A 14,973-nucleotide genomic window follows, 5' to 3' on the forward strand; every position below is an offset into this window, starting at 1 on the left:
ATAACCTTTCCTCATCCTTACAATGATGACCAATAAGAATAAACAAGAGTATTATCCTCCCAGGACTGCTAAAGTAAGTCTCAATACTCAGCACATTTCTTGGCACATGGTCAGCTCTGAGGGAAAAGTAGGTCTTAATATTATCCTCAGGTTATATCTGCAACATAGGCCATCCCATATGTGACGCCTGTGGGGTGGAGCTTTGATTCCTGGGCTGTGGCCTGATGTCCTAGAAAGCCGGCCTCCCTGAGGCAAGTCCACAATGCTTTAGCACAGACAGAGCCCCAAATTTCCCTGGTTTGTAGTTCCAACTGAACCACAGAGTGAGTCTTCAGGCAGAAATCTGTTGATGGCTCTACATAATTGCTAACACGTCACAGAGTAGGACCACACCTGAGACAATCAGCGGAGAACAGCCTTGCTCTTTCCTTAGTTTTGGCGCCCTGACTTGGTGAGACGGTCGTTAGGCTGGAAATCAGGAAAGCTGAGGGTGTGTTTGTTGTTGTTGTTATTTGCTAATTAGTTCTATGGTTCTGTGACCCTCAGCTTTCTTCACCTCTTTAGGGCTCAGGTCAGTGGCTCCCCAAGATCATTGGAAGGACTGATGCTGATCTGACGGCTTAAGAACCACCTGTGGAGTGTGGTCCTTATCCTCAGAGATTTTGAAAAATTGAAGCACCTTCACTGACTCTGCAGCTGCATAATCAAAGGAGCGGGGAGGCCCTGGAGGTTGAGAGCATAAAAGCAGGCTGCTGCCATAGGGATGTCTGGGGCTCAGCCATTGGCATCTCTAGAAAGGACCTCACATGGTCCTGATACTCAGCCAGATTTGGAAACGTCGGTAAGGCGATTTCTGGAGTCATTTTCAGCTGTTGGAACAATACCATTACAAACTAGATTGCCCATGTATTCAGCTAAAGGTTTTAGGTGCCACTTGTCAGGTACATTAGCAGTTCCTTCTTATAATTAAGGAATTATGGACTCAGTGCAGTTAATATTTTTCCAGCGTCATATAGCTCCTAAGTGGCAGATCTAGGCCTTGAATCACACACTACCTGACTCTTGTCCACCCTGCTGCACTTTATTCTTCAGCAGGGCAGTGACACGTTCTGGGTGAGAGAGTTCCAGGGTGCCAGAAGCATCCGCTTCTGTTCCAGCCATTCCCATCCCATACAGCCTGACCTCCCAGCTCCTTTGATGTGCAATTGCTGAATGTGGGTAGGTGAAAACATGGTGTTTCCATTAGCAACGACAAAAGCTACTTTTCAAAAGACCCATACACCGGGTCTGAAGGCTCTCGGGCCGTTTGCTATTGTAGTGACTCATGTAAGCATTTGTGGAATGACCCCAGGTACAACCTTTTCTCTTCCGTTTCTTCATACACAGGCTCATGATTTAGTGTTTTCCTCCACAGGTAGGAAGATGCACACCAGACTCTCCTAAGGGCTCTGAGGGTGCTGTTCTCCTCCACTGCGGTTCATCAGAAGCTTCGCCCATAGGAGGCGAACATTCAAACCAAACGACATTTGTCTTCCTTTTGGTCCCATGGGAAGAGCAAACAGAAGTCTCGACCCCTTAATGCCAACCAATAGGGATGGAGGGCTTCCCAGTCTGGGCAGAGCACCCTGCGTGCATTCTAACATATCCCTTGGAGACGACCCACAAGTCCAAGAGCACACCAGGAGCAGAGAAATAGGGGTTCTGGGTCCATTTCTTCCATCGAATTGCTACATGGCTAGGCAGATGCCATAACCTGTCTGGATAGTCAGAGTTTGTATACAAGTGAAGTGAGTTAAAATACCCTGTGTTCCCTCCCTTGGTGCTGGAAGGCTCACATGAGACACTCCGATCAGCAAACTCTGGGGAAGGGACGACATCCTTTGCAATATCTTGTTCCATCAACCACACCTGGTCAGCACGGTTCCAGGCTGTGCATTATGTTTTCGTGTGGTGATTGTCCACCTTTGGAGGCAGCTGGGGCGTTGATACATGAAGGACTTACTGCTTTAGATTTCTTAATTCCAGGCTGGGAACAAGAATCTAGCCTCTGTTTTGGCTGGGTGCTCTCTTTTGTAGGTAACTCCGACCTGAACTCAGGTTCCAGCTGTGTTTGGCTTTGTTCGTGAAGAGCAAGGCTGTGGGGACAGAGCCCAGAGAGCAGTTTCCAGGCTCTCGGCCTCACGTGGAAAGGTGCTGGCTTGGGTAGTAGATGGCCGTCAGCTGTAACCCTTGAGCCATTGGCCACTAATATAAGTGCCGCGGCTAGGCTGGGGTGTGGGGTTGAGGAGAGTCGAGGGGGAGTCGAGGGTAGTTGAGAGGGAGTTGAGGGGAATCGAGAGGGAGTCGAGGAGAGTCGAGGAGAGTCATTGGTCGGTTGGCAGAAAAGTGGACAGCAGGTTGCACGTCGTGTGAATCCAGCCTCCAGTGAGACTATAGTGGTGTGACTCCCCTACCTATGGCTCCGTGGGTGTTCCTTTTTGGCCTCACCACATCCTGCGTTCTTATGTGGGGAGCGGGAGCAGAGATCCTGCAGGCCACCCCGCATGACAAAAGCCTCTTTGTTTTCTGCAGGAAGCCTCTCTTCTCTGCCTTGTTTTCATTCCTGGTCAACAATCTCACAGTGCCTTAGGGTTGTGCAGACCCTCCTTTGCTGGCTGGTAACCTGGTGTCTGTGAGCCATGAAGACAGCCAGCACATGGGAGAAAATCATGCTGGCAGCACGTTACTTATTGCCAGCACCCTTGGCTCCCTGGACCCACCAGGCACCTGTGGGGATTCAGATGAACCCTCTGCATCAGCGAGGTGGAACAAAGTTTGCTCGACTACTTTGAATACAGCCCTCTCTGTGATCCGCAGCAGCTCTGTAGAAGTCACCAGGCTGTGGCTCTGTTTATCAGCCAGACTCCCGGACTCTGCCCCGGCCCATATCTTCTCAGCCCATGCCTGTCTGTACCCAACCAAGTCAAGCTCCATTTCCGCAGGCTGAAGGGGGCCAGTATTGGCCACCGGCTGACCTAATGGTGTTTGACCCTGGATGCAGGGCTCCTTGAAAACACAACTAAATAGAGCTTAGGAGAACAGAGCTTGGAGGTTTAAGTCTTGCCACTTGATTTTAATTCGATAGTGCCTGATTTCTTTGTTTTCATGGCTAAATGTGTCTTCTAATATTTTTTACCCTTGGAGGGTAACTACAGGAGCCCAGGGCACAAAATATGGTACATACCTTATATGCAATTACATGTGGGCTGTAGTGGTGAGACAGCTTTTTGTTCTAGCTCTGATCCCAGTCACAAGTCATGTTGCCTCCCTGGAAATACTATAATGACCTGTGACGGTATGCTGCCTGAGCTTGAATCCCAGCTCCACCATTTTCTAGCTACATGATCCTGACGAGTCCTTCTGCCTTCTCTAATGATAGTCGCTGCCTCACAGGGTTACAGGGAAGATTAAATGAGCACTTGATAAATATTAGCTGTTGCAGTTACTCTCAAGCATATCCAGGGGGCAGTCTAGCTACATAGGAGCCCGAGGCGGCTTCACAAAGGCCGTGGGTGGGAGGCATGTCAAGGAACTCCAGCCATCTCATTAGACCGTCAGCTCCATGAGGCGCACGTCTGCGCCGTCCTCACTTGCTGCTCTATTCCCAGTGCTTGGAACATAGGAGGCACCCAATAAATGTCTGAAGAATTAATGAGGCAGATGGACTCAAGTTTAAATCCTAGTTCTGCTCCTTTTGGTCTTGGGCAGTGATTTACCTTCTCTGCTCCTGAGTTTGCACATTTATGAAACAGGGAGAAACGACTTTGCAGAGACATCTCCAAGAATAGCCAACTGGCTCTGTGAGCTTACTATGTGTCGGGCACAGTGAAGCCCCACAACTGTGAGGCTGGAAGAAGGCTGCCAAATTTGATTTTCACAATAGCCCTTTTGAGGTTGGTGTGTTTCCTGTTTTTTTTTGTAATTTTTTTTGTAGATCATTTCACTGATGTTCAGAGAGGTCAAGAATGTACCAGAGTGACACAGACACTGAAAGATAGATGGAGATGAGGTTCCAAACCAGTTAGACTGACTTCAGGTCCCGTATTCTTCATCACAATGTCCATGTGTCATATAGACTCTGCGATAAAATAGGAACTCAAACGTAGCTTCTGCTTTGCTGCTGCTATTATTAAGGATTAACCACCCCTCACCCACTACCCATGATGTGTGGCAGAAGGAGATTATATAGTCAGTTCAGTCATCTGTGCGCTTGTAACAATTTGTCCACATGTGGAAAATCTTGCCCAGTCAGAACTCCGAGGCTGTGATTTCAGTGTGTGTCTGTCACCCGGGCCAGAATACTAATTTGAAAAGCAAAGCAAACACGTGCGTTCAGAAGGCATTTCAGTTGGGCAACTGTGAATAGTTCCCATTTGCAGCTGGCCAGGAAGGCAAGCGGAAGGGGTGGATTCCCACATCTGGTGAGTTCTGAGTGATCTGACAACATAGGCACCAAACAAAATAAGGCAGATGCCTGAGCTGACACCTCCCTCCCCCATCCATGATGGCAAATCACAAATCTGGGGAAAGCTTGAGATGGAGGGGATCTCAGAGGTCATCCAGCCTTGTTGAGGAAAGAGAACTGGAAAGGCAGGGAGAAAGAGGACCCGAGTGGTAGGGAGATTCAGTTATAGAAAGGATGGTGACAAAGGGTCGCTGATAAAGGATCTGCTTGAACACTCTATAGAGTGGGAGTCTATAGTTTCTGCCTGCCCAGCGTCTGATAATCCCCATTTTCTGGTGATAGTATCTTAATTTAGGGAATTGCCCACACAGTTCAAGTTCACTGACCTGAAAGCTGGCACTCTCCCACCACACCATGCTGCCACTGCTCAAGGCCCCCCCCATATCACCCTGCACAAATCCTGTTAGCTCGTACATGATAGAGTTCTTACACTTGTTTCCCAGGACTGCACTGGGAAATCCAGAGATGGGAGATAGAGCCTTGGTTTCTCTAGTCTTCCAGGAAAGTCACATGCTATTTATGTCTCAGGTGCATGGTGGGGCTTCCTCAGCTAAAGTGCCAAGTACTAGGAACAAGGAGAGCAGTGTCAGAGAACTACATAGGAAGCGTACAGAAGGTAGTTGGTTATAGGTCTCTTTTATTCAGTGTCACTCTCTGTCCTGTACCAAACAATGACAAGATGGTACTTAAGTCATCAGATACCAACACTGAAAGCCAAATGATTCCCAAAACAGTTCTCTAAAGGCTATACCTATTACAGCATTGTTTATAAGAGCAAAAGGTTATAATCAACCTAGGTATCCATCTATAGGGGACTGATTACATACATTTCGGTGCCTTCATGCTACAGAATATTATGGGGCCGTTCAGGTGAATAAGAATGTGTTGTGTGTACCAATATAACACCATCTCCCAGAAACATTAAGTGAAAAAAGACCAAGGTATAGAACAGTGTGCATACAACTTGGGTGACAATAAAAGGGGGGTATCCACATGTGTATTTGGATGGATAGACGCTCTGGAAGTATACACACATACAAAGTGGATATTTTAGGGGAGGAGAGCAGAGAGTTTGAAGACAGTCTCTGCGGAAAGCTGAATTGTCACTAAATATTCCTAATACATTAAACCTGTTTTTACCATGTGTGTCAATTACCAATTTAAAATAAACACATACATAATTTTTAGACAACAATAAATAGGTCTCTATAAAGACCTAAATAGGCCTCACCTGGAAATTGCATCTGAACTTCTCTCCATTCCTGAAGCCAGGTCAGGTGGGAGATTTAAAAGCATTTTCCCCCCCCTTCCACAGTGAAGCCCCACAACTGTGAGGCTGGAAGAAGGCTGCTCTAATCCTGCAATATCCATCCTTAAGTGACTTGATGATACCAAGTGAGAGGAAGGAGTTGTCCAAACTCCTCCTCATTCAATGTTTCTCCTAACACTCATCATGGGGAGCAGAGGAGGCTGACAGATTCTCCCTGTGTTGAGCGGTTTTGCGTGGTTTGGCCTTACTGTAGGGCTGCCATTGTGAACAAATGAGGGAATGGAGGGGAAACGTCTTTGGAAATGATGAAATGTTCCAAGGAATAAACAGTTGTTTTTAAATGGAGACAGAATCCTTCAAATCGGCATAGAAGGTTTTCTTTGCCCAACATGATGATAATATAAGGTATTGAAATAATGCAACCAAAGAACTATCCTTTAGATCTAAATATACATCCCAAATGCCCGAAAGTCTTGAGAGAATGTCTGACTCGCTAGGTCTGGATTCTGCATTTCTAAGGTGCTACCTGGTGAAGCTAATGCTGTTGGTCTCCTAACTTCACTTTGATTAGCCACAGAGCAATTGCTTTTCCTCCTTGGGGACAGTTAGTTGAAGGATTTCTAGGGTCACTATTACCCTAAGCCCAGGAGCCCAGGGAGTAGTCAGTTGGTGGTGGGTGTAGGTGTGTCTGTTCAGCGAGCTCTTTCGCTGGGCACAGAACTGTAGACAGATATTAAGTAGGGAGGGAGCATGAAAACCACCCTCACTGCTCTGTGATGGATCACAAAAATTCGAAAAACTTAGATAAAACCCTGAATGATAGGACAGGAAACATTTTTGGAAATAGAAAAGGTGAATAAATGCCATTTATGGAAAGAGAAAAGAAATCTCATCTTTCCAGTGTGTTTTGGAAGAAGTCAAATTGGCACATTACAGAACCCATCCATTTTGCAACAAATAGAATTTAGTATAAAGTCACATCTCTCAGTCCATCCCTTCTGTGATTTACACAATCTCAAAGAACCTCACCTTGTTTAGAAAAAGAAGTAAAAGGTAAAAATAAATCAAATGTCATAAAAATAGGTTGACCCTAATGCCAGGGTTTGAGTGAATTATGCTAAAGATAAACCGTTGACTGACAGGGATGGCCATTTACAACACTCTGCTCCTTGTACAGTACTTCTGAGAAAGAATCACCTTTTGCCCTAAAATAGTGGATACACCTGGAGATGCATGACTCTCTACTTGCATTGCTGTGGGACAAAGAGTATAATAGACATACGTAGTGCTAGGTGAGAAGATTGGGAAGAAAATAGATTCCACAGACACTTCACTCTTTAGGCACTTCCTTCCAAATCCCTTTCTCTCATGCAGCAATATTTTCTATGTAATTCATTCACTCTTTCACCCAAAAACACATTCACACAGTAATGTAAATATGCCGGTCGTTTGCTTTTCATTAGTGAGCAACAGAAAACCAGGCCTGGCTCCTATCCAGAGGGCATTTACAGCCCAAAGGATAGACAGCCATTACTGCCAAGTGAACACAAAAATAAATATGATTGCAGGTAAGAACAGTAATTCTCTTATTGTTTCATGACAGCACAGGATCAAAAAGGGATAATAGTAAAGTTCATAGTTGGTGTATTTTGTCCCCATTTCCTTCCTCTCGCCATTGAACCTTTCTCTTCTGTAGGAACCCAAGGCTTCACAGTCTTATCCACAGGCCCCAGACGGTGCTCCTGTAGCCCAAGGGCAGTGTCAAGATTCCGGTTCTTATGGGTCTCCCCTTAACACCCCTGGCTAACCTCTCATTGACCCAACGATCACCCTTCTAGAAACTTGACTGAAGAGATAACCTTTTGGGTGGAGAAAGATCTCTGTGCACACAAATGTTTGGTATAATTTAAAATAGTAAAACTATAAACTAGCAATGACATATCCTTCAACAGGAGACTGAGTAAATAAATTATCATTCATACCTGAGATGTAATATTGTTCAATGCTAAAAAATAACATGTACAGAAACACACATACACTGCAACGGGAAGATATCTATAATGTATTGTTGAGTTTAAAAAGCAGGTTATCCCTAACTCATTTTATGAGGCCAACATTACCCTGATATCAAAACCTGGTAAGGATAACACAAAAAAAGAAAACTACAGACAAATATCTCTAATGAATACAGATGCAAAAATCCTAAACAAAATTCTAGCAAATCGAATACAACAATGCATTAAAAAGATTATTCATCACGACCAAGTGGGGTTCATCCCAGGGGTACAAGGATGGTTCAACATCTGCAAATCCATCAATGTGATACATCACATAAACAAAATAAAGGATAAAAATCATATGATTATATCAATTGATGCAGAAAAAGCATTTGACAAGATACAACATCCATTTATGATTAAAAACACTTAATAAAATAGGTATAGAAGGAAAATACCTTAACATAATAAAAGCCATATATGACAAACACTCAGCTAATATCATCATTAACGGTGAAAAACTGAAGTCCTTTGCTCTACGTTCAGGAACACGACAGGGCTGCCCTCTATCACCTCTGCTTTTCAACATAGTGTTGGAAGTCCTCGCCAGAGCAATCAGGCAAGAGAAAGAAATAAAAGCCATCCAAATTGGGAATAAAGAAGTAAAATTGTCATTCTTTGCAGATGACATGATGCTATATATAGAAAACCCTAAAGACTCCACCAAGAAGCTATTAGAAACAATAAACGAATACAGTAAAGTTGCCAGAGACAAAATCAACATACAAAAGTCCATTGCATTCCTATATAATAACAATGAAATCTCAGGCAAAGAAATAAAACAAACAATTCCTTTTGGAATTGCAGCAAAAAGAATAAAATACCTAGGAATAGACTTAACCAAGGATGTGAAAGACCAATATGCTGAAAACTATAGACATTTTTAAAAGAAATTGAAGAAGACACAAAGAAATGGAAAGACATTCTGTGCTCACGGACTGGAAGAATCAACGTAGTTAAAATGGCCGTATGAACCAAAGCAATATACAGATTTAATGCAATCCCCATCAAAATCCCAATGACATTTTATAAAGAAATAGAACAAAAAAATCATTAGATTTGTATGGAATCACAAAAGACCCCAAATAGCCAAAACAATCTTAAGAAAAAAGAACAATGCTGGTCACACTCCCTGACCTTAGCTTGTACTACAGGGCAACAATAATAAAAACAGCGTGGTATTGGCAGAAAATAGACACACAGACCAATGGAATAGAATTGAGAACCCAGAAATAAACACACATAAATATGGACAGGCAATTTTTGACAAAGAAGCAAAAAACATACAATGGAGAAAAGACAGCCTCTTCAATAAATGGTGCTGGCAGAATTGGAAAGCCACGTGCAAAAGAATGAAACTGGACTGCTATCTGTCACCATGTACCAAAATTAATTCAAAATGGATTAAAGACCTAAGCATAAGACCTGAAACAATAAACTGCATAGAAGAAAACATAGGTACTAAATTTATGGACCTTGGGTTCAAAGAGCATTTTATAAATTTGACTCCAAAGGCAATGGAAGTAAAAGCTAAAATAAACGAATGGGACTATATGAAACTTAAAAGCTTCTGCACAGCAGAAGAAACTATCGACAAAATAAAGAGACAACCAACTGAATGGGAGAAGATTTTTGCAAACGACACCTCCGATAAGGGGCTAATATCCAAAATATACAAGGAACTCATGCAACTCAACAACAAAAAACAACCCAATTGAAAAATGGGCAGAGGACCTGAAGAGACATTTCTCCAAAGAGGACATACAGATGGCGAATAGACATATGAAAAAATGCTCAACATCATTAATCCTCAGAGAAATGCAAATAAAAACCACAATGAGATATCACCTCACCCCAGTCAGAATGGCTATCATCAACAAGACAAAGAGTAACAAGTGTTGGAGAGGCTGTGGAGAAAAAGGAACCCTCATACACTGTGGGTGGGAATGCAGACTGGTGCAGCCGTTATGGAAGGCAGTGTGGAGGTTCCTCAAAAAATTACGAATAGAATTACCATATGACCCAGCAATCCCTCTCCTGGGTATCTACCCAAAAAATCTGAAAAGATTTATACATAAAGACACGTGTGCTCCAATGTTCATTGCAGCTTTGTTTATGGTGGCCAAGACATGGAAACAACGAAAATGTCCTTCGATAGATGAATGGATAAAGAAGTTGTGGTATATATACACAATGGAATACTATTCAGTGGTAAGAAAAGATGAACATGGATGGATCTTGAGATTATAATGCTAAGCGAAATAAGTCAGACAGAAAAAGTAGAGAACCATATGATTTCACTGATATGTGGTATATAAAACTGAAAACAAAAGAATAAGACAAACAAGGAACAAAAGGAACAAAAACTCATAGACATAGACAATAGTTTAGGGGTTACCAGAGGGTAAGGGGGTAGGGGGTTTCTAGAAGAGGGTAAACAGGGTCTAATATATGGTGATGGAAAGAGAACTGACTGGGTGGTGAACACACAATGTGATATATAGATGATGTAATACAGAATTGTACACCTGAAATCTATGTAACTTTACTAACAATTGTCACCCCAACAAACTTTAATTAAAAAAAAGGTTTAAGATAGTCCAATTAATTTTAAAAAATAAAAAAAACAGGTGATAGAAAAGCTTGTATTAAAAGGAACTCACTTATGTAACACTATATATGTGTGTTGTATGTTTATACATAATCTTTATCTCTATTTTATATATAGACACACACGATATATATATATATAGACATATATGAATATTAAGCACATATACAGTAATTTGTAATATATAATAGCTCCAGGACTCCTCTCTGTGCATATACACGTCTGTATCCTGTGTCTCAGTCACCATTGGCGCTAGCAATGAACTCAAATTGAGGTGTATAAAAACAGCCCACCTTGGCCAGGTAGCATGTTTGTACTGTAGCTGAGACCTGCAAGGCCCATGGCAAGGATGGGTGTGGAAATTTTAAGCAGATCAGTAAGAGAGAGATTTGGGGGCAAGAAAGTTTTTCTGAAGCTCTTCAATCACTTCCTATAAATATTCAAATGTAGGACCACACATAGCTCACACATGACTTAAAACTGAATGGAGACATCTGAGGACATGCTATCTTCCTTTGGGTGCACAAAGCCACTGACTATATCTGAATGGTGATAGTCAAGACACAGTGAATAATGAGTCTGAGAGTCATTTTAATACAATGAACTCCTCCTGGTAATTTTCAGGCATCAACTCAAATTCTTTAGCTAAAAAAAAAATTGGGTTTTAGCTTTGCTATTCTTGCTGATTTCTTTTCAGACAGGTGGAAGGTTTTATTAAGCACTCAGTATCTATAGAATTGATGCAGGTCTTTGTGAAGATCCAGGCAAATTAAAAAGTCAGATTAGCAACGCATATTTAATACTGCTTTGTAGTTTGTTTTTTTAAAAGTTGGCAGCAATGTTTACTTTTTGAGGCCGAGTTATAATTATGCAAATTGGAGACACAGTCTGCATATGGTATAGTGATAATGCCTTGGGTTTTATATTGAGTCAAAAGTATTTCTAAACATTTCTTCAATTTTATCCATGACTTGGGGAAAGCCTCGCTAAAGCTGAGTGCCTGCTTTTTCATCAGTGATGGAGTATATGATGCCTTGGAACTTAGGCACCTGTACAAGCATTCATCTTGGAGGAAGCACCACTGAGATTTGCAAGTAGCACCTTATAGCGGATACTATTGATCGTCTGTGCAATAACCATTCATCCTTCCTTTCTCTTTTTTAACAAGACTTTAATTTTGTTCAGATATTCACTCTTCTGTATGTGACCACATGCTTCAGGGGGTGTAGGTCCCACACCTAGCCCCAGTAAGGTACTAATGATTCGTCTAAGCCAATCATGGTGGTCCTATCTGCTTTGTCAGGGATTGATGTAAGCAAGGGTATGTGACACAGTTCTGGTGACAAAGAGACAGCCCACTGAAGATGTTAGAACTCAGATTTTGGTGACAGTTTTGAGCTACTCCCTTAACCAACTACAGACCTTTCCTACTTCAGGCATTTTTGTCAGAGCTAATAACTTTTTTTCTTATTATTTAGGCCATCTTGGGTCTGTGTTTTCTGTTACTTGCAGCCAAGAATACATCTTAAGTGATCTGTACCTTGATGGTTCCTGTATTGCTCCTGGGGAACAAATGAATATATGGAGAGACAGATAGAAAGAAAAGATAAAAGGTAAGTCATATACTTGGCATCTAATTTACCAACGAGCCTGGTAGATTATTCATTTAAATGGTTGGAGGAAGGAATGGTAGTTTAATAAAGCTCATCTTGGCACCAAAGAGGAGTCCATCTCTTATGACCAATGAATTGTAGGAAAAGCTACTCACCATTCACACTGTTGCTTTCATTGAAACAAGCGTCACCAGTCCCAATTCTCCTATTAAAGCAAGCCTACAAGACACAAGAGAGAAAATAAATACAAAATGTACAATCTCATTTTGGTATCAGGCACTAATCAAGTATTTTGCCCTTTTCTCTCCAGCTGGATGACTCTAGCTTTAAACAAACTCCATAGATCAAGCTGGATATTTTCCCGGGAAGTTGTTTCAACAGGAATGGTTTATTCCTATCAGGGAATCAGGGTCGCTACTTGATCTGCTACCCCCTACAATGTACGTCATGTTCCCATCGACTCTAAGTAAAAGCCTAGTTTCTCTCTGAAATGCGTGCTGGCCCACCCATTCAGTGTACTCTACCTCCTTTGCCGCTTAACTGGTTCAGGAATGGGCACAGGACTTGATTCAGGCCAATGAAAGGCAGTCCTGAAACTTGCTTTGAGAATGTGGGGGACAAACAGAACTGTTCCTATTGCATGTAGCATGCCGAGAATGCCACCTCGAGCTGTGGGCAGCCAGCATGGGAAATCGTGACTGCAGTTTTGAGTGAGTGATACAAAGCTCTGATATTGTTTGGGCACTTGGATCTAGCTCTGGTTGAAATGCTTCAACTTTCCAGTTGTATGCACCAACACATACCCTGTTTTGCTTAAGCCGTTGGGTTTTCTGTCTCTTTCCATCAAAAACCCTCCCTAATACATAATTCTCACTTTACAAAGTATGAAATGGAGGCTCAGAGAAAGGTTAGGATAGAAGTAAGCGCCGTGCAAGGGCTCTTGCCATTGCCATCTCCACCTACTCAGTCAGTGATCTATCACAGCAAAATGGAAAGCGCTGATACACCATTGCTTTCTTACTGGCTTTAACATTTCCGTTTCGGAGAAAACCGAGGAGGCTTCCACAGGGTTGCCAAGGGAGATAATAGATAATCTATATTATTTTAGCAAAGTAAAGATTGCTCTATGTGCATGCACACGTACACACACACACACACACACACACACACACACACACACACTATGAAAGGCCACAGTGGTGCTTGAGATTCGCAAAGATCTCCTCTGAGTATCTGTCGGGGCTGCAGGCGAGCTCGGGTTGCAGTCGTCTCTGCCCAGGGGACTGCTGCCCTCAGCCTATGGACCTCTCTGCTTCCTCAGTCCTGTCGTCCTGACCCTGTCATCTCCACGCCAGCCCGGTCTGCTGGCCTGTGACTGGACGGATCACACACGTCTCTCCACCAGCTGAATGACCTGCCCAGTGCCTGGTCCACCCGCAAGTGAGTCACTAAGCAGTTGTCACAAAGAGGAAATCCGTAACCGAAATCCTGCTCCTTTGTGCGTTGTGCTTGACTCACATTTTTAAAAATTAAACTACCTTGACCAATTTCACATAAAAACTTAGATTTCAAGCTTCACTTGAAAAAAAGAAAATCAAAAGTCCTGTCAATACCATATGTATTCCCACCCGGAGACAAGGGCTAAATTCGAGTACTTTAGACGCATTTGCCTCCTTTACCCTGTTCCCCATCTGGCCTCCTTGACTCATTTCTGCCACCTGCCTGGCTGCTGTGCGCATACGCATTTCCAACCCCATCCTACCTTTCCTACGACCTGTTTGGAGCTAATCCAGCTCAGGTGCCACCTCGCCCTCCAGTGGCTGCGTCTGGAAGCATCCTGTTTCCTGCCAGGTTCCCACCTCAGCCTCCTGTCTCTCCAGAAATAAAATCACAGTGGTACCACTGTGCGATTTTATGGTTCCTTCGCCTTGCTCTATGGTCTAGACCCTCTGCCAAAACCACGAATTACTTATTTGAATCATGAAAACATTGTTTTATAACTGCCCTTGTGAAAACAAAGCTGCCCTGGGTACGACAAGGGACGAGGACTTGAGGAAGGCTAGGTAGTGTCATCAGGGAGGAACTGAATGAGTAGAAGACACTGTCACTCTGTGACCTTTTATAAATGATTTCCTTTTCTCTGACTGTTTCCCCTACTATTAAGAGAGGGAGTTGGGCTAGACTAGTTGTAAAGTGGTGGCCCACAAGCCATGCCCAGAAAATAGATGGTAGTTTAAAAAATATTATTACATATACATAATAAATTACATAATTTATTATTGTAATTATAATAAATATAATTATTTATTATAATTTATATAAAAATATAAATTATTATATATTTTCATATATAAAATAATTATAATAAAAATTATTATATATAAAAATAAATTATTATTTATATAATAATTATACAAAATTATTATATTATATAATTTTATTATATAAATTTATTATATAGCTAAAAAAAAGAAGAAAAAAAAAGGAAAATTCCAAGTAAGAATTCAGATTATAGATGTGTCAGAACTACGTATGTAGCAACAAATGACAATGGACCAGCATTCGCAGATGACACCGATGGCTAGATGGGGGTTCTAAGTTCTCCCCAGTCCTCCCCCATTTCCTTGTGGATGGATACACGTACACTAACCACCTGTGTATTCATTTACGTCCCTACCTGCCCCTCATAGGCATTTGTGCCTGCCACCCGTGAAAGAGGTAACCTCTAGGAACCCATCAGCCCCAGTTCTGTGAGTGGAGACCGGTGATCTGAGAGTTAAGAGATGATCTGGAGAACAGAAAAATGTTCTGTGCAAAAAGAACACACTGTAGCATCCCAGTGAGCCTTAATGAATCACTCCTCCTCCCCACTTGGCCCAGAGTTGAAACAGCAAGCCGCCCAAGCCTTTGTGAATGTC

At 42.4% G+C, this 14,973-nt stretch overlaps 1 protein-coding gene across 4 annotated transcripts in view; it reads right to left on the bottom strand.

Moving 5' to 3' along the window:
* ATP10B (ATPase phospholipid transporting 10B (putative)) overlaps positions 1 to 14,973 on the bottom strand; it is a 316,187-nt gene that overhangs the window by 143,970 nt on the left and 157,244 nt on the right. For all 4 annotated transcript variants that reach the window (XM_074313866.1, XM_074313867.1, XM_019740727.2 and 1 more), the window contains one exon: positions 12,211 to 12,274. The gene's annotated coding sequence lies outside the window, so the exon portion shown is untranslated. The remainder of the gene's footprint in view (positions 1 to 12,210; positions 12,275 to 14,973) is intronic.

The sequence above is a fragment of the Rhinolophus sinicus genome, linkage group LG10, assembly GCF_036562045.2.
Source record: "Rhinolophus sinicus isolate RSC01 linkage group LG10, ASM3656204v1, whole genome shotgun sequence".
In the NCBI taxonomy this organism is placed as follows: domain Eukaryota; kingdom Metazoa; phylum Chordata; class Mammalia; order Chiroptera; family Rhinolophidae; genus Rhinolophus; species Rhinolophus sinicus.